Raw genomic sequence first — 20,229 nt, forward strand, 5'->3', positions numbered from 1 at the left:
AGAGGTTGCCTGTTATAGACAGAAAAAAAGATGAGATTGAAATCATGTGAGCATTACCTGAACCATTCCCTCATCTTGCATGCTGTCCCATGTGCTAGAGGAATAAAGCAAAATGGGGTGAAGTGCTTCCCCTGGGGAAGAAGACTCATCAAAAATCATTTTAAACAGTCTGTAAAAATTATTTGTCTTTGTATATATCAGTAGCTTGCAGGCAGATTGCCTGTCACTTTTCAAAATAAATAAATAAATAAAATAAAATAAAATAAAAATTAACAGCTTGTTTTAACTGTTCTTTATTATACAGCCTTTTTGTATCCATCCCCTTTTGTTCTGTTCCCAGTTTCCAAAGGGCTATGTTGTGTCAGAGCAATGCTTTTTCTTCTGCCAGATTATGTGCGAGTTTTAGTATACATCAGTGCCACGTGTTCTTCACTTTAGAATGAGGAAGGCAGAGTCTTATCTGGGATTTATTCTTATTCTGCTCCCTTTGTGCACTTGAGGTGAAAAACTTTGTGAATTATTTTGACAAACTATATCTGGTGAAACCAGTCAACTCTGGGCTAACTTGGCTAAAACATAAACCATATATAATGTATATATATATAACATACATATAACATATATTAATATGTTTTTATAATATTTGATGTAATTGTATGCAAGCAGAGTATCACACTTCCAGTGGCCTTACAGGGAGACTTTTTTGAGTGAAAATTTAATGTGTTTCCAGAGGTTTTGCATGAGTTTAAAGTTTTTTTTTAGTTTTTGCTTTGTTTATCAAGTGTGGATTTTTTTTTTTTTTTAATATATTTTTATTTCTTAGTGATTAGGTTCTCATTCAATGTAAAATTTACACTGTGATGTTATCTTTAAGATCCCCCCTAACACCCACTAAAAATCACAAGGTATATTCAAGTTTGTATTAAGAAATGGAAAACTGTCCAGAAGTTAGGGTTTTTAAAGTTTCATGTTTGCCTTGTGAATTGCAAGGAGTCGATACCTGTTAGGGAAGAACCAAAGGAAGAATTTTACCTCTACTTACTTTTTCTTCTCTTTTCAGAATTGGTTGTCATTGTAGGTAGAAAATAGTGAATTCATGGCAATGAGTCTGAGAGGACACCGGGGCCTTTCTTAGTAATGTCCTTGTTGTCAGAATTTGTCAGGCTAAGGCAGCATAAGGTAGTGAAGGTAAAGTTTCATGTAATTGTGCCATGAATGGAAGATCAAGTGCTGGCTTGGAGGCCAAAACTATACAGAGATTTTTCAGATGTGGTGCAGGTTAGTTAGGACCTTTTTGTTTCTGAAAGGCTCTTCATGTTGAGAGTTTTCTCATTACCAGCTATGTCTTTTAAGGGGTTTAAATTTATTTGGGGGTTGGAAGTCCACAGACTGTATATCTTGTTGTGGTATCTCAGTAGCAGTGAGGTTAATGTAGTTCTTATGCTGATGTAGGTATGCAAAGTTAAATAAGACAGCAATTTATCTGTAAGCAGCAACATGATTGCAGTAACACAACTTACAGCGTGGGCTATTTAACAAGAGCAGTGTATACATTATTTGCTGCTAAACATGCCATATTTACAGTGAAGAAATGGTCCCAGCTTTCTTCCACAAGCAGTAACTGTCCATATCCCAGTAAAATAAGAAGGAAGAAAGCCCATATGCACGTGGAACTCTCTTGAATGAATAGTTCCTTCTTTGGTAAAGACAATTCCTGTGTTTGGAGCTTGACAAAGATGTATAGAAAAATCTGAGGAGGGTGAAAGAGATGACTTTTCCTCATCAAATGTAGAAACAGAAAATTACAAATATTTGGAATCTGGCATCACCTGAACATCTACTGACTAGTCAGAAATATGAACATTTCTTTCTGGAAAACAAAAACAAACCTTCTGCTGTATTTTAGTAGAAACTTTTTTTTTTTCCTTTTTTTTTTTTTTTTTTTTTCCTGATTTTCCACTACATGAGCAGGAATAATTGGGGGGCTTAAGCTTTGATGGTCACAGCAGTTTGTTCCTGTTTCCCTATGTCTTGAATACGACCATGTGAACTTCATGAAAGTTAGGGTTATAGTTTACAAGGTAAGAAGACAACTTCTTTACATGTTACAATTCTCCTGATTTTATTACAGAGAAGTGACAGGAGTTAGTAAGTAGTGTTGTGATGAAACATCAAAAGCTGATTATGTTTCTTCAGTATGTTATATGATGAAACACTGTCATCACAACCTTCAAGAAATGTATAGTATACAGATGCATACATCTTGCACTAACTGACAAGTGTGGATTAGTGCTGTGATGGCAAAACTAAGTATCAGGGGCCTTTGAAATTAAGTTGATTGAGACTTGCATTTCTTAAAATCAGCTTTCATGCTGCTCTGTGGTCAGTTTTGTCTCTGATTCTGATCAATGATATGTGATATAGCCTGCTAATGTTTTGGAGAGGTGAAAGCCAAAGACTGGTGTGGAGTTTCAGTAAAGTGATTTAGTAAATTAATATTAATGTGACCTGTAGTTCCTCTGTCAAATAATAGGTTAGCTAATGAATTTGAATATGTATTATCTGAAAGATGAAAGCTAATCTTAGCATCTGAATAGGACCTGGAAACCTGACATGTTTTTATTGAGCTTCAGTCTTCTTATCATATCTGGTGAATAATTCATGTCCTGAAAGTGCCTATGGTAGAACAACTGAATGAACACACGAGACAAAAACAGAGACATTTACCTCAACCCATTCCCACCTTAAAGTAAATGTTCAGATTAAAAGAAGACTCAAAAAGCAATATTCTTAAGCATTCAGTAATTCATAGTATCTTGATGTAACCTTCTGTCTAAGGGTGTGGAACATATTTGTACCAGAAAATACAAGAGGGATATGAGGCAGTGTTTGAGGTAGAGAATGGTATAGTTTCCTACATAGACAGAACTTTACTGTACAGTGAGATCCTCCTGAGCCCACTGATAAGACTGTGCTAAGAGTTTTACGACATGCATGTAACATTATCCCAACCTAGGTAAAAGATATGTTAGAACAGATACAATGTGGATGTAGGGATTACACATTTATTTCAATATAATACTGATGTGTATATTTTTAATTAATAGCTCATGCAGCTGTTGCCCCAAATTCTCAGAGGTTAACATATCAAAGTGAGCTAATCATAATCTGGGACCATGACCAGAATAGGTCTGTGGAAAGAAAAGGATTGTTTTCTCCTTATGCTTGTTGAATGTGATGAGGAATGCTTCTACTAGGAACTGGGCTGAGATCACAGAGTTTCTTTTTAGAACATGCATCAGCCAGGAACAGCCAGGTGTCTGGTTCTAATCCAGGTTTGACCTCACTTTGAAAAGCTATGGGGCTGCCTAGCAATTCTCAGGCATACTCAATCTTTCAGCATGATGCAGTCTGTTGTAACTAACCTCCTCCTTTCTGGAAACTGGTTAGTGGAGAACGACTGTATGATTTTCTTAATGAGATAAAGGAAAGAAAACGCTGTTAAAATGCATGCATAATTGATTGTGCTGTTTGAAAATGCCCACTGAAATTGACGCCATGAATAAAACCAGTTTTTATTCAGAAAGTAAAATGTCGAATTAAACACAAATCTATTGATATACCAAGAAAATTATTCCTGATATAATGCCAACATCAATAATTATAAAAGGGAGACAGCAGGCTAAAAGGCATGGCTGGCAGCAGTTTAAAAATATTTGTCCTTGGTAGAACTAGAGACTGATTTTAGTTTAAATTTAGATTCCAAAGAAAACTAACATCTCAAAGGGCATAGCATGAAATCTAAGGTTTTATTTGTTGCAAATCAGAACAAACAGGACATAATAGAACAAACTTACGTTGTCTTAAAAATCTTGTTACAATGCTGCAGTCAGATGCGTGAGTCAATTCAGTTCACACTGGATTAGTATTTAGTCTAATAAACCACAAGAAGTGAGAAGGTAAAACAGCAACATAAGCCTATGGAGTTGCAGGCTTGCTTAGCAGGTACTCCCCAAAGCAGTGTCAACCAATGCTTCAGAGGATTTGATCTTAATGGCTGCTAGTTTTCTCAGATGCATTCCTGGCAGAGCACTTGAAAGTTCATTATTATTTTTTTTCTGCATGAGACTTAACAAGGTTTACATAGAATGTCATCAGTCAAGGCATGATGCTGTCATTTGCAAAAGAGTTTTTGAGTCTTTAGCTATGCCAGTGATTATAACTACCCCTTCTGAATCAGAATGTTTTTAATCTCTATGGTGGCATTATACAAAGTTACATTTGAGCATCAAGTGGTTAGTGGTGGGAGAAGGCTTTCAGAGCACAGATCTGAATGGAGGAAGTTGAAGCTTTCAGCAGATTTCAGGTTGTAATTCTTTGAAGGAAGTTTCTATGTAATACTAGACTGCCCTGTCTTGGAGGAAGAGATTACTGTCTTGGGAAGAGATCATTTGCTGAGGAGATTGGCTCCGGGGCAGACATGTTCTGCCGTGGAGTGGGGGATCAGGACTGGCAGGGCTTTTTTTCCAGCATTGAGGCCCCTTGAGGCAGCAGAGGTTGCTGCCAGGGCCCGGCAGCCCTTTCGAGGGAGCCAGCAGCACCCCCTCTACCCTGGCATTCAAAGGCAGCCCCGAGGGAGCGCGGTGACCAGGGTGGGCAAACAGGGCAGAGCGCGGCAGTTTGCGTGGGCAGGGCGCACTCAGGAAGGGCAGAGCGATCCTCCCCGCCCATGGGAACAACACATCTAACAGCTGTTGACCACTAGCTAGGCTGCAATGGACTCCTCGACCCTGGAGGGAGGAGAAAGAGTCTGGAAAGTGGAAGTGGAGATCTCCTCCCTTGTTGACAAGAGCATCTGAGAGGGCTCAACGCACACAAATACACGGATCGTGATGGGATGCATCCATGTGTGCTAATGGAGTTGGCAGAGGTGATCGCGGAACTGCTCTCTATCATCTTTGAAAGGTCCTGGAGAACAGGAGAGGTACCTGAAGACTGGAGGATAGCCAATGTCACTCCGGTCTTCAAGGAAGGCAAGAAGGAGGATCTGGGAAACTACGGGGTAGTCAGTCTCACCTCTGTCCCTGGAAAGGTGTTAGAACAGCTTGTTCTGGATGCCATCTCCAAGCAATTGGAAGATAAGAAGGTTATTAGGAGTAGTCAGCAAGGACGCACCAAGGGGAAGTTGTACTCCACCAACCTCTGTGCCTTCTATGATGTCTTCTATGATGGCATCACCAGCTGGGTAGATGAGGGGAGAGCAGTGGATGTCATCTACCTTGACTTTAGCAAAGCTTTTGATACTGTCTCCCATGACATCCTGATAGCAAAGCTGAGAAAGTGTGGGATAGAGAAGTGGACAGTCAGGTGGGTTAAGAACTGGCTGACTGGCCAAGCTCAGAGGGTGGTGATCAGTGGCACAGAGTCTGGCTGGAGACCTGTGACTAGCAGTGTTCCCCAGGGGTTGATGCTGGGTCCAGTCTTGTTCAACATCTTCATCAATGACCTTGATGAGGGAATCATCAAGGGCAGATGATTAGCAAGTACACGCTGCTCTCAGCAAGTACACTGATGAAACAAAGCTGGGAGGAGTGGCTGACATGCCAGAAGGCTGTGCTGCCATTCATCGAGACCTGGACAGGCTGGAGAGATGGGTAGGAAGAAACCAAATGAGGCTTATTAGAGCAAGTGTAGAGTCCTGGACCTAGGAAGGAAAACCCACAGGTATCAGTACAGGCTGGGGGATGACCTGCTGTTGAGGAACGCTGAGGAGAAGGACCTGGGGTCCTGGTGGATGACAGGCTGACCATGAGTCAGCAGTGTGCCCTTGTGGCCAAGAGGGCCAATGGGATACTGGCGTGCATTAAAAGGAGTGTGGCCAGCAGGTCAAGGGAGGTGATCCTCCCCCTCTACTCTACCCTGGTCAGGCCTCACCTGGAGTACTGCATCCAGTTCTGGGCTCCCCGGTACAAAAAAGACAGGGATCTCCTGGAAAGAGTCCAATGGAGAGCCCAGAGGGCCACAAAGATGATATGGGACCTGGAGCATCTTCCTTACAAGGAAAGGCTGAGGGATCTGGGTCTGTTCATCCTGGAGGAAAGAAGACTGAGAGGGGATCTAATCAATGTATATAAATACCTGAGGTGTGGGGGACAGAGGGATTTGGCCAACATCTTTTCAGTGGTTTGCAGGGACAGGACAAGGGGTAATGGCCACAAGATAGAGCACAGGGAGTACCACACCAACATGCAAAAGAATTTCACAGTGAGGGTGAAGGAGCACTGGAACAGGCTGCCCAGGGAGGTTGTGGAGTCTCCTTCTCTGGTGATATTCGAGGCCTTTCTGGATGCCTGCCTGGGCAGCCTGCTCTAAGGAACCTGATTTGGCAGGGGTTTAGATCCAATGATCTTTCGAGGTCTTTTCCTGCCCCTCCAGTTCTGTGATTCTATCCCTCTCTGCCATTGTAAATTAGCTACTTCAATCACTTTCTCCAGCCTGCTTTCAGATGGCATTGTTCCCCATTGATTCAAAGTCTTGTTCAACCAGGGAATTAGGTTTATCTACAAAAAGAACCGGCTCAGAAATGGATTAGTCACAGAAATTTACAGAAACTAAGTATGGGAAGGAACCACTGAATAAAATACAAAGGAAAAAAATATTACAATAAAGTTACATGAGAGCTTCAGTGCTCAGATTGCACATTGACTCTTGGTATATAAAATTATGCAAGTCTGGCATAGTTCTGTTGTCCACATAGTAGGTTTATCTCCTCTGCACTGATCAACATTTATAAGTTTGTTTGAGAAGGACTTTTTTTTTTTTTTAATATTTTAATCACTAAAATGTGTTCCTTTTTTATTATGACAATGAAGAAGAACAGAAAAAAGGATCCTAATATAGATGTTTTTCTATTAATACTTGTCCTTCAAGCTCTTTAATTCCTCCAACTGCTACTTTCCTAGCAATTATTCCTAGCAATTTTGCTAACAGTAAAGTAAAGCATTTCAAGTTGTTGGAGTAGGCATGTTTGAGGATTTTTGGTTTAAGTGAGGAGCCCTTAAATTGTAGCCTGTATAAAATTCCCAGAGTAAAAGGACAGTAAAATTCAATTTTTTTGAAATTCCTGTATTTTGCATATACATCATATGGATATTAGATAATTATGTCAAAATGTATTAAGTCCTCTGATCAAATTCCTACAAACTTTCCATTCAGTACTTTTGGAAAATATTTAAAATTATTACAAAGAGAGCAGGAAAAGAGAACATGGCATAAAATGATGTATTTTAGCTAAAACTAAGAGAATTTTTGCAATAATACAACCCTTAAATAAATTAAAAATATATACAAGTAATCAAAAGTGATTAAAAATTAGGAAGACAACAGATAAATTCTTCTTCCTTTCAACATAATAAGACCAGACACAATGTGTTCCATAGGGAAGATTATCCCAAATATATCCCTGCTCTAGCAATCAAAAAAGTGAAGATACCAGCAACTGTCTCTCCACACCTGGTTCTCAAATGTATGTAACCCTCATGTCACTTATTCCCAATGTTTTTCTGCTAGCTTGCATTCCTGTAACATGACAGCAAGAAAGTGTTGTAGCCAGGGGAAGAACTAATTAGATTTTGCCTGGCATCTTCCATTGTGTACTTCTCTCCTAGAAGAGACTGTTTCCACATCATCTTAGAAGCCACCTCAGCTTGATGTAAGGGCATACTACAGTTTCATTAGGAATCATATTGTTAGACTAAGTGGGATGATACACATCATTTTCACAGATCCTTCCCATTTACAGAAAATTGAATAAACAATTACTGTCCCACCTCCGGGTAAGTTTTTGTGATTTTATGATTTGTTTACTACATAAATAAGGAAGCAAAACCTAAAGACTTGCCTTCAACCAGAACACTGAGGCCAAGAATGAGATGTCATATCATGCTGCTAGGCTATCACTACAATTTGTCATGTGATGTAATGTAACTGATATAACTGTTCCTCCTTTCGTGAAGAAATCTTAGAAAACTACAACTACTTTTTTTTTTTTTTTTTTTTCTTCCAAAGGCTTTCTTCAGCCTACATTCCTCCCCAACCCTTGGGAGCCCTAACATGTAGCCACAAGCTCAGAACAAAGTAATGCATGCTTTCCTGGATAGTGTCAGCCTTTGGAACTTTCTAGTGGAGAACGCAAAAAAAAAAAAAAAAAATAGAAACCTTCTGCCTTCAGAAAAGATAAAGGAAAAAGAAATTAGGAGGAAGCAAGAGGGAAAAACTGCATCATACAAACTAAATTAAATGAAGGAGATTCCCTCCCAGTATATTAAATCAAAGGCTTCAATTTCTCTCCTTAGCAGAGATCAGTGTTAGCCTAATAGTGAGGTGTCCAGAAGACAAGTGATGAATGATAACCTATTTCTTTCTCCCTCAAAGTTTTCCTTTTCCCTCAGGCCACTCAGTTCTGGATATTGTCAGAGACAGAAGTCTGAACTACAAGAACACCAGATTTGAACAAACATGCTGATACTTACATTCAGCTAAGTGCCTTGCATACATGTGGGAGGGCAAATAGATTCACAGTTGATATTTTACACTAGTAAAGTATTTTAACCTTTTTTGCTTATTTATAGGAATTAAAATACACCATCATTAGAACCTGCAGAGGCAGATGAAATGCTTTCATTGAAACAAGCAAATCCCCACTAGTATTATGGCGAGAAGTTAAACTTACTTGACTTGCTGCTCACCAGAGGAGCAATCATATGGTTTCCTGGTAAATTTCTCCACCTTGATGTCTCTGTGATTAACTCTAAGGAAAGAATGAGAACTATTATGAAATTCAGAATTACTAAGCAAGAATGACAACTGATATTCATGGGAAACTGCTCCCTTCTTCAGACACTGTTCTTTTCTAACCCACACACACCTTGTACTTCACAGGAAGCTGTCTGTATAAGTTGTCTATATATATAAACTGAGCTCCCCCTAACCTACAACAGCTGAGAAGCAGTTCTTAATAGTTCTCTAAGTTACTGTTTACAAAACAACAAAATGCCTTTCTTCACATGTTATGGTTATTCCAAGGACAGAAACTACAGATGGATAAAAAAATAAATAAATAAAATAATAAAAAAAAAAAAGGCATCTGCTGGAGGTTTCTTCATATGTAAACCTTGACAACAAGCACATTTGAAACACTTACTGTGTTACTGCTGGAAAGGAAAGAGTGGTTTAGTCCTCTATATTTAAAAATGTTTCAAATCTGAACAGAATAAAGAGTGTTTGCAACCATGGCAACTTCTACATTCATTTTTATAAAAACTGTAATATCTCTGAAAATTTTTGACATGGTGCAGCAAGCAAGCATGTCACATTGTGTAGGCTTATGTTATGTCTTGAAAGCCTGAATGACTTGATGTGACCTGGCATGATGCCATGGATATTTAAAAGATTTTTAGGGAAATTGCTGTTCTAGTGGAAGGTAGAGGTGAACAAGTTTTTACATAGCATTAGAAAAAAAAAAAAACATGAACAAATGAAATACTTAAGGAAAACTTTAAAATGTAGGTATCTGTGGAGTAATTTCACATCCAGGATGGTAAAAATTACAGAACATTGTAGCTGCACAGGAGAAAGACCTTTATCCAACTTCTGGCATCTCCACTCACTGGGACTACACAGCTATTGTAGTAGGTAGGAAATACATGTATATCAATTATTGTGTTTGAGCTTATATACTTATTTATTCATTTAAAATGTATAAGCACTGTTATTATAAAAATGCATTGTAAATTCAAATTTAACTACTAGAAATTTAATTTACATTGAAATTTTCAGTATTTAGGCTGAAAAAAAAATTATACCTGGAATTTTAGAGTGCTCATTTAGAATAAGAATATAAAAGCTTCTTGCTTTGATTTTTTTACCCAATTTTTAATAAAAATTAAGTCTGAGAAATACCTTCCAAGTATGCACACTTGAAAACATGTTCAGTTTGCTATCATCAGAGCTTCAGACTGGCTAGATCAGACTATTACTGTGCCCAGTCCAATAGCTGAAACAATCTCAAATCACATGACTGCAAGTCCAAAAAGATCTTGAGGTCTCTTCCAACCTAGAAATTCTGTGATTCTGTGATTCTGTGATATTATGTTGCTCAGGGGAAAGACCAAAGGGTATTTGATGTATTTTTATTTTTTAACTACATTACCACGCTTTGTATTTGGGAAGTTCCAACCCCAAGAAATGTCCTAGAGAAGTCACATTGTAACATTGCTTGGTTAAGGGTCCACAAATAAGTCTGCAGTGGAGGTGGAATTTATATCCTCTTTCCGCAAGGGTTCATCCTGTAATCTGATATCGGCTGTTAGACCTATGAATTGTGATAACATGAAACATCTTCGACAAGATGTCTTCAATGTCTTTGACGAGATGTCTTCAATATCTTCATACTAGAGACCTAGTATTTACAAAACAGCATTTTTCATTACATTACATTAGGCTTCATCTTGACGTAGAGAACTTTTTATTAGGTTATGATTTTGTAAGTTGCATGAGGTTTCTCAGCAACAGCAAGAGATGACAGATCATTTGTAATCAGTTCACACCTTAAAGAAAGTAGTGTTTCATGGTACAAACCAAAACCACTCATGCAGCACTCTGATAGACAACTCCTTTCTGCAAAGAAATAGAGGGAAATCATAGTATCATAGAGCAGCTTAGGTTGGAATGGACTTTAAAGATAATCTACTTTCAACCCCTCTGACATGGGCAGGGACACCTTCCATTAGACCAGGTTCCTCAAAGTCCCATCAAACCTGGCCTTAAATACTTCCGGAGATGGGGCATCCACATCTTCTCTGGGTAACCTGTTCCAGTGCCTTACTACTCTCATAATAAAGAGTTTTTTCCTTACATCTAATCTAAATCTACCCTCTTTTAGTTTAAAGCCATTGCCCCTTGTCTTGTCACTACAATCCCTGAAAGAGGGTCCCTCTCCTGCTTTCCTGTAGGCTCCCTATAGGCACTGGAAGGCAGCTATAAGGTGTCCCTGGAGCCTTAGCTTCTCCAGGCTAAACAACCCCAACTCACTCAGCCTGTCTTCAAAGGAGAGGTGCTCCAGCCCCTTGATCATCTGAGAGTAGAGGGGAAGAATCGCCTCCCTTGAGCATGTCATGCTGGCCATGCTCCTTTTGATGCAGCCCAGGATATGGCTGGCTTTCTGGGCTGCAAACACATGTTGCCAGCTCATGTTGAACTTCTCATCAACCAGCACCCCCAGGGCTTTCTCCTTAGAGCTGCTCTTAATAAGTTCTCCACCCAGCCTGTATTTGTACTTGGGGTTGTCATAGAAATGTCACATGAATGTGTCACAGACTATTTTATAAAGGAGCTACTAAACTAAGAGTTCCTCCAAGAATCCCCACTTGAACATTCTCTTCCTAAAAGGAGTTATAGAAATCTCTTTCATAGACATTCTGGCAAAATTTTGAAGAAATACATTTCAAAAACATGCTGTATGGAAGTTCATGCACTAGCCCTGAGATGATAATCATTATTTATTTTATACCTTGGAGGGGGGCCAAATCTTGAGTATAGAACTATATAATAATGGTTGGAAAAATCAGTACATTTCTTTCAGACTTGGTCCCAAAGACTGAATCATATCCATGGTGGTCAGATAGATAGATTATTTTCTCTGCCCCACAGATGAGCTCCCTAACAATGTGCTCACTGTCGTATGAAAAGAATAGCCTGAAGCTTCAGGAGCAGTGTAAAGTTACAACACACTTGCATTTGCTTATTTTGAAAAGTTGTGTTCTTCTTGGTTTTTCTTCCTTGTGCCACTCATTAGTGTGCAACTCAGCCCATGTATGTGCTCTGATTTGTCACAGTTTCATGTATTACAGGTTGCAGAATGTTGAATGAGCTGAATTAATGTTTGTTTTCTTTTTTTTTTTTTCTTTTCTTTTCCTTTTTTTTTTTTTTTTTTAAATTTGTTTTGTCTTGTTTGTTTGTTTTCTCTTTCACAGACCTCAGTCATATTGATTCCTTTCAGGATCTGACAAAATGTTTAGATCTCCCTCTGGCAATTATTTCTACCATAACTGTCTAAGTGTATGATTGTTTGATAAACTGGAAGCAGACTTCCAGTCAATAGATGTTAATAGTTAATATTTGCTTGAAGACCTTTTATCTGCCCTGCACACTCAGGACCTGCTTGGTTTTGAGAAAAAAATGTGGAAGAGATGAGCCATAAATGAGACAGAATCTGTCCATTTAAATTTATTTTCTTCCTCTCTCAGCACTGTCTTGAACATAGCATGTGCTCATAGACTTTGACAAACACAGATTTGAAAATATAATCACAGAATCACAGAAATGAAGTGGTTGGAAGAGACCTCGAAAGATCATCAGATCTAACCTCCCTGCCAAAGCAGGTTCCTTAGAGCAGGCTGCCCAGGTAGGCATCCGGATGGGCCTTGAATATCTTCAGAGAAGATATTCACAACCCCTACAACCTCCCTGGGCAGCCGGTTCCAGTGCTCTGTCACTCTCACTGGGAAGAAGTTCTTATCAGGACACCCCCCTCGTTCAGCAAGGGACCCACATTATCCCTAGTCTTCCTTTTACTGTTTACATACTTAAAAAAAAAAAACCTTTCTTATTATCTTTTATCTCTTTTCCAAGCCTCATCTCTAGGTGGGTTTTAGCTTTCCTTGTCATATCCCTGCAGGCCCTGACAACCTTTCTATACTCCTCCCAAGAGGACAGGCCCTTTTTCCACATTTAAAAAACATTCCTCTTCCTTTTGATCTTGTCGATGAGCTCCTTGCTCATCCATGCAGGTCTCCTGCCCCCCTTCCCCAGTTTCCTACTCTTAGGGATGCACCAATCCTGAGCTTGGAAGAAGTTCTGTTTAAAGGTAGCCCAGCTCTCACATGCACCCTTACCTTCTAGCAACCTAGCCCATGAGATACTCCTAAGCAGGTCCTGGAAGAGGTCGAAGTTGGCTCTCTGAAAGTCCAGGGTAGCAATCCTGCTTATAACCTTACTTCTTCCACCAAGTTCCATCTTGAACTCCACCATCTCATGGTCACTGCATCCCAAGCTGCCGCCAACCTTCACATCCCTAACAAGCCCATCCCTGTTGGTAAGGACAAGGTCCAGGAGTACCCCCTGCCTCATCAGCTCCTCCACCATCTGCGTCAGAAAGTTGTCTTCAATGCATTGCAGGAACCGTTTGGACTGAGTGTGCCTGGCCGAGTTAATTACCCAACAGATGTTTGGAAAATTGAAGTCCCCATGAGAAGCAGCATCCATGACTGTGAGGCTACTACCAGCTGCTTGTAGAAGGTCTCATTGACTTCCTCCTCCTGATCTGATAACCTGTAGTACACCCCCACAACAGTGTCCCCCATACCAGCCCACCCCTTAGTTCTCACCCACAAGCTCCCCACTTGTCCATCACCCTCCCCCAAGTGGAGTTGGGTACACTCTAATTGCTCCCTCACATAAAGGGCAACCCCACCCCCTTGCTTTCCCAGCCTGTCTTTTCTAAAAAGCACATAGCCCTCCAAGACAGCATTCCAGTCATGCAAGCTGTCCCACCACATCTCTGTGATTGCAATGAGATCATGGCCCTGTGACCAAACACAGATCTCAAGCTCATCCTGCTTATTTCCCATGCTCCATGTATTAGTATATAGGCACTTTACAGAAGCAGCAGGCACTGTTGCCCCTGGAAGGATGCAAGAAGAAGATTCCGGATGGAGTATCAGGATCATTACCTTCTCTGAGGAGCCCTCGGATGATCCTATGGGACAACTCAGAGGTTTTTCCCTACTGTCTTCAACAGTGACAGCAGTGACAGCTTGCCCCATCCCTTCTCTGTCACTTTCAGCTCCCCTCCCTTCCCCCGTCAAACCTAGTTTAAAGCCCTGGTAATCAGCCCAGAGAGCTTGCTTCCCAACACACTTGTGCCCCACTTGCTGAGTTGAAGTCGGTCAGCAGCCCACATAACCAGCTTCTCAAAGGGGTGCCCAAGATTGAAATACCCAAATCCTTGGTCCAGACACCACCCGCTCAGCCAGTCGTTTACCTGTCCCATTCTCCTCCTTCTTTCTGGGTCCCAGTCACCCAAAGGGAGGACAGAATAGCTATAGATAGACAGATAGACATAGCTAACGGTCTGACTTTCCTCCCTCAGCAGTTTCCTTGCAGCACATTCAAAGAAATCATTCTCAGTGGCTTCTTGTTCTGTGTCAATTACATCTTTTATAATCCATCACCTGAAGTCTTTTATCATCTGTAAATTTGCTGTCCACTTCAGAGGGAAACCTAGATGAGCCAAATTTAATGATGGTTTTACTGGAATCAGATTCCTTTTATCTGTGAACACCACTCTATCTCAAAATGAATGGAAGTGTAATTTAAATATCCATGAACTGAAAAAAAAAAGGGGGGGGGGAGAAGAAGAAGGAAAAAGAAATATTATCATCATCCTCTAAGAAGTTCTTTGGTTTGTGGGCAAAATCTAATTACAAAAAGGAAGAGAAGAAATGAGTTGTCTCCTTAATATGTAGACTTCTTCACACAGGAGCTAACTCCTTTAAGGTCACAGTTCTCCTAAGGTGTGATATTGTATTATATTCTATATAAGAAGATAACCTATTATATTCTATATAAGAAGATAACCTATATAATACAATATCACACCTGAATGACTTTATTGTGTGCAGCTTCCTAGAAATGTATCAGTGATGTGTGTGTCTATGTGAACAGATGGGTGGCATAACTGAGGGTAGAATTTGACATTTTGGGAGCACTTACCTTTGCTAGAGAATTTCCAGAACTCCAGAAGTAAGTCAAAGTCAAAGAAGATCTGTAATGATAGGTGTGATCACCCAGAAGGTCTGTAGTGATGAGGCAGGTCTGAGATCAAGCCAGAAGGTCAAGTCAGAGAATGAGGGACAGGAGGTACAAGGCAGGGCACAGAGGTAACCATCATGCAGCTGCAGCCAGCCAAACTCTGGTCAAGTGGAGGTGTCCCAGGCCCTGACACTTCTTTGCTCTGTGTAGTGTTCGCAATCATGAAGTGCCAGCTGTGAATGATGTTTCACTGAAGAATAGCTTTTAAGCAAGTCACTCAGGCTTACATTTACAGGACCTACCTCTGGGTACCCAGCTGAGGTGATTGGTTGTCAGGGCCCTGAGCACACAAATTGGCCCTAATTTCCCTGGACAGCCTGACCAGGAGCCTCCAGCCATGCCCTCTGCTTGCCCCAAGAGCTCCATGTAGGCTCAGGTTTGTGCAACCAGCCAAGGCCTCCAGTATGCTGTAGATGTGCCAGTACCCAGCCCTGTCCTACCAGGTGGGTTTTCGGGACTGATCTTGGACTTTGTTTACTTTGTCTGATGATCACTGTACTGTCAGGAGAACTTGTTGCTATCACCCTCCTGCCCTGCTCGCCCTGCTTAGGCTCTGTGGGACAGTGCTCTGGTCAGTGAGGGCTCTACATCTGCCTGTGGCATGGTCACTTTTGGTTCCTGGTTGACTTTCCTTTGTGGAACAACTCTGTTCCTGTTGCTCCCTGATTACTACCCTCAGACTTTATACCTGGGAGAGATGGACATGTGCAGAGGCAGTTCTGTACTCAGGTGGGTCTGAATGGTACTTTGGGGATAGGATTCCTCCTATCTCTGCAGAAGACACCTAGGAAGACTGGGTCCTCAAACTACTTAGTATGCAGATCATGCAGAGACTGAATGGAGTATGTTGGTAGGAAATAGCATGTTTGTGTTATGATAAACAGCTGTGCTGCTTTTGAGAGGATGAAAAGAAACACTCAGAAAAAAGGATGAGAAGAACAAAATGGTAGAATAATCTGGAAAGGCAAAGTGTTAAATGGAGCTGAACTAAAAATATTATGAAGAAATTGTACAAGTATTGGAAATTACCCACCAGCACAAGATTGAGAAAGGCCAACCACAGATGTGAAAACGGCTAAAAATTTAGCACTTGCTGTGGTTACTTCTATCATTGTGCATGCCCAAATCTTCCTTCTGAAAATTTCATCTTAGGTCAAATGGTGCTTGTTTTATCATCTGGCTAGATGAGGTACCACACGTGTCCCCATTGTCCTTAAGAAGCCTCCCTACCTATCCTATCTCTGGTTTCTGAACAATGAGTAATCCTGGTTGGAAAGTCCACCCAGCAAATGCTGTGGCTCCTTTTGCACATCAGAGGATGTGACTACTTCTGACACATCTAACCTGTGTTCTGAATCCCTGGTGTTGAAAAAGATGTTCCCCATGCTCTGTGCTTATTTGGCTTTTTACTAGGACACAAAGTGATCCTCTGCACTAAAGTCATTGTAAAGATAGGACAGAAGACCCCACAATGTGAATATATTCACATCCATTTGAAGGTAGATTGTGATTGGATAAAGGCTAACTTGAATAAAAAGAATAGCTGGGCTTTGGTATACTTGTGCTTTTTCAGCATGATTTCACACTGGCAGAACAAGCGGAAACAGAAAAGTCAGTCCATTGGGAAACAAAAATAGGAAGGATCTGTGACAGTGAGTCACGACTTACTCTGTGGTATGGTCACAGCACAGGGGCTGTGAACTGCCCTGTTCACAGTGAAGGCATAGCCCAGACCTTTGGTGTGTCTTCACCTTTTAAATAAAATTATATTTTAAACTCATGAACTGGATGACCCCACAAACTCACTCATATTTTCAATTTTCAATTTGGGCACAACAAGATTACACATATTGTTTAACATTAAAAATAAATAAATAAATAAAAATAAAAAAATTAACCCTGCTGGTGCTTTTTTAAGATCTGGCAATAGTGGGTGTGTGGGTGAAGGGTTATTACATTGCAGAATGGTTCTTCTAATGAGTAAAGTGCAAATGGAACAAAAGCTTTGTGTTTCTGAAAACCCTGATACCCGAAGGGTCTGGTTTTCTAGTCCTCCACAGAATGACAGTTGTACATTTTAAAATGAGAACAATTTTAAAGACACTGCACTCATTACAAGGTGTTTCAAGTATGATATCACTGTTATGGATTAGATTCTGGCAGTAATTTGCCTCTAACCCCTTAATTAACTAACAATGTAGAAAGCAAATAATTTGGTGGGGCAGACTACTTGTGGGTCTCAGTTCCATAGGTTGAATTTTGACCAGATGCTAATCCCAGGCTGTTGTGTAAACTGTGTCCAACTGCACCATGCTTTGGACTGTGCTGTAAATCCACTGCTCCTTTAACCATGATCAGACAGCTTTGTCTTTTCCTGGAGAGCTGATGATGGTGCTCCAGGAAGAGGCTGAGTCACAGCTGTAAAGCTTCACTGGCGGATTTTGCCTTCAGTTCCTATTAAAGTGAATGGAAGCATCTGCTACTCCCTTTCCTCAGAACGACACCATGTTAAACCAGGCTGCTGGTTACCTCTTCCTTAGTAGTGCATTGGACATTAGTATCATCAGGGAAAGAGTCTAATCATGTGATGGATGGCTGAGAGTCTTGGTCTGTTTTGAAACACTGTGTTCTGGAAAACTTGGATGTAGTTTCTCAGCAATTTTAAAGCAAGTGGATGGCTCTCTATCTGAGCAAACTGTCCCTTAGTCAGACAATCAGAGCGGGTTACAGCCACTGCACAGGAGCTGCTGAGTGGCTTACAGCTAATAAAACTAACTTCAGGGCAAATTCTCTCTTTGCAAGCATGAGTCTGAGCTGAGGGAAGAGGTCAGGCTGAAGCTGCTAGCCACAAAATCTGGAAGCTGTAAAGGTGGTTTTAAGTTAAACTTTTTAAATTGGAACTTGAAAACATTTAACTTTCCTACAGGATTTGAATTCCTGGTCTTACCTCAAAGTCTGTCCCTATTTTTATTTTTATTTTTATTTTTATTTTTTGCTTCTTTTATTTAAAAATCTTCTTTGTGTGTATTTAAGCTTCTGTAAGAGACCCTGGCATATAAACAAATTAATAAATGCCACATATTATTTGTTTACTAATACTTGCTCTTGGATATGTGAGGGCTGACTCTGCTGAAAACAGCAGAACATCTGTGCCTCTGATGTATTAGTGCAGAGCACTCCATGCAAACAAAAATAGCAGATGACAACAGCAGAATTGTGCTGCTGAGTTCTTACTTGGAAATCCAACTCTTCCAGATGATTTAATGGTAGTGACAAAAGCTGTGTCTAATGATTTACTTGTTTATCTGATAGCATCAAGATATGTAAGGCTATAGAGCTCCACTGTGCTAGCCTGCGTGATCATATATGATAATAAATATTCCTTGCCCCAGCGCTCTTGTAGTGTGGATGTGCAATGAGAGACAAACTGACAGGAGGAGTGCACAGTAGCTGTGAAATGATTAAGATTAGTATAATGAACTGTAGTCATGCTACATCAGCTGTCTGTCCCTTCTCTAATAACAATAGAGCAGGAATAAGTCTTAAAGAGATATACGAAGAAAGATATGGCAATGGATTTTTGCATTTTGACTGGAAACTTTACCCATGCATACAAGATAGGATAAAAAATGAAAGGGTGAGCATGAAAAAAATCTAACAAAAAGCCAATAAATGTAGCAATCAATATCTGCTGTGTAACTCATAACTGGAGTATTATCTGTTTGTTTGTTTGTTTGTTTTTCTTCCTTTTTGACTGAAGTAGATTATTTTGGATCTCATTTCTTTGAATGTAACACACAATTCACCAAATACTTCATCCAAATCATTTCCAGCCTCTGGATTTCTTCTGAGCTGTTAGTTTCTTTGCTTTGCTATTCCTTCTACATTGCATGTCTTTTCTTTTTTATTGTTGATATTGTTTTTAATTGCATGTGTGAAGGAAGAATTGAACAGCAGATAATCATTGATATACCTTCCAGAGTGGCTTTTGTTACAGTAAGTATTCTGAAGTGCTTGAGATTTCTGTTTATGAAGACTATGAAGTGTCTGTATAGCCAGTTAAATAAAAACTATGCTCTCTACTCTCTGTGGACCAATTAAAATCCTCTTCAGCTTCTTTCTTCATTTAGAGGAAAATATCTGCATGTTTTGCTATCCAATTAGCAGGGTTTATATTAACTATATGTATGTTTTAGAAGGGACATACCTATCCTCTGCACTAAAAGTATCTCAAAACATTCAGCTACAAACAGCACAATGGTCAGTCTCAGATGGTATCCAGTGTAAAGAGAAACAGGTTCCTGACCTGCACAAAGGAGGGTTCAGCTGTCATGTATCATGGCCAAATCCACCAGCCCCCTGTTCCAATTGCAGTGTGACTGGGGAAATGGCAGAGTTCAGGTCCTGACATACTTGGTTGCTTTGGTAACTACAGCTTATTTTCCTGCTGAAATATGTGGGCTTTAGCCAGCAGGACAGTCTGTGTTCTGCCACTAGCAAGTTGCTTTGAAATAAAAATAAACACTGCTGGTAGTTTATCAGATGGATTAATTTTTGCCTCTATTTTCAGTTTTCTTCAAGCTTCAGGAATGACTAACTTTAACTTTCTGGTGGTGCTTGTATGGCCTCTAGTATTAGTCTTCTGTGGTAGTTTGGATTTTTTGTTGTGTTTTGTTTTGTTTTGTCTTTAAACAAATTGATGAATTGATGGGTTACACTTCCCTCCCCCTTTTTTTTTCTCTCTCCCCCCCCCCCGCCCCCCCAAACTTTCAAGAATGTGGGGTATCCACAGCAGTAGACAGCATATATGGTATGTGTCTGGTTCTTCCTGGGGCAGCTCAGCATAGCTTAGAAGTGGGTGCAAACCATCTCAGAGTGAGTTTGGCACAGCAGCATGGCAGTTCCCTGGCCCAGCATGCCAATCATATTCCCCTGCCTCATGCATCCTGCAACATTGTTAACAAACACAACTCCCAAAGGCTTTCAGCTTGTGCTGAGGGCAGCTTTGTGCCACAGAGCAGTGTCAGCAGATACGCTCTGAACAGCTCACTCTCTTTCCATCCTTTGAATGAAACCCTAAGTGCTCTGGTGTCTTACAACAAATATGTACTTGCAGCCAGGTCCCCTCTTGGCAGCCGGCCTCTCAATGAGCAGCTGTAAAAGCCCACCTAGTGCTGCTGTGTAATGGTGTTCTCTGTGGGGCAGGTGCATGTTTTGCCATGTGAAAATGTGTCATGGGGAAGTTTTTGCTTTATCAACTCCAGAAGAAAGTAGGATTCTGTGTTTTACAGTAAAGCA

The 20,229-nt window shown here is 40.4% G+C and overlaps 1 protein-coding gene across 1 annotated transcript in view; it reads left to right on the top strand.

The window, feature by feature from the left end:
• The window catches only part of LOC311431358 (potassium voltage-gated channel subfamily A member 5-like), a 151,862-nt gene that overhangs the window by 45,944 nt on the left and 85,689 nt on the right, over nucleotides 1-20,229 (top strand). The window lies entirely within an intron of this gene.

The sequence above is a fragment of the Aythya ferina genome, assembly GCF_964211825.1.
Source record: "Aythya ferina genome assembly, chromosome: 1".
In the NCBI taxonomy this organism is placed as follows: domain Eukaryota; kingdom Metazoa; phylum Chordata; class Aves; order Anseriformes; family Anatidae; genus Aythya; species Aythya ferina.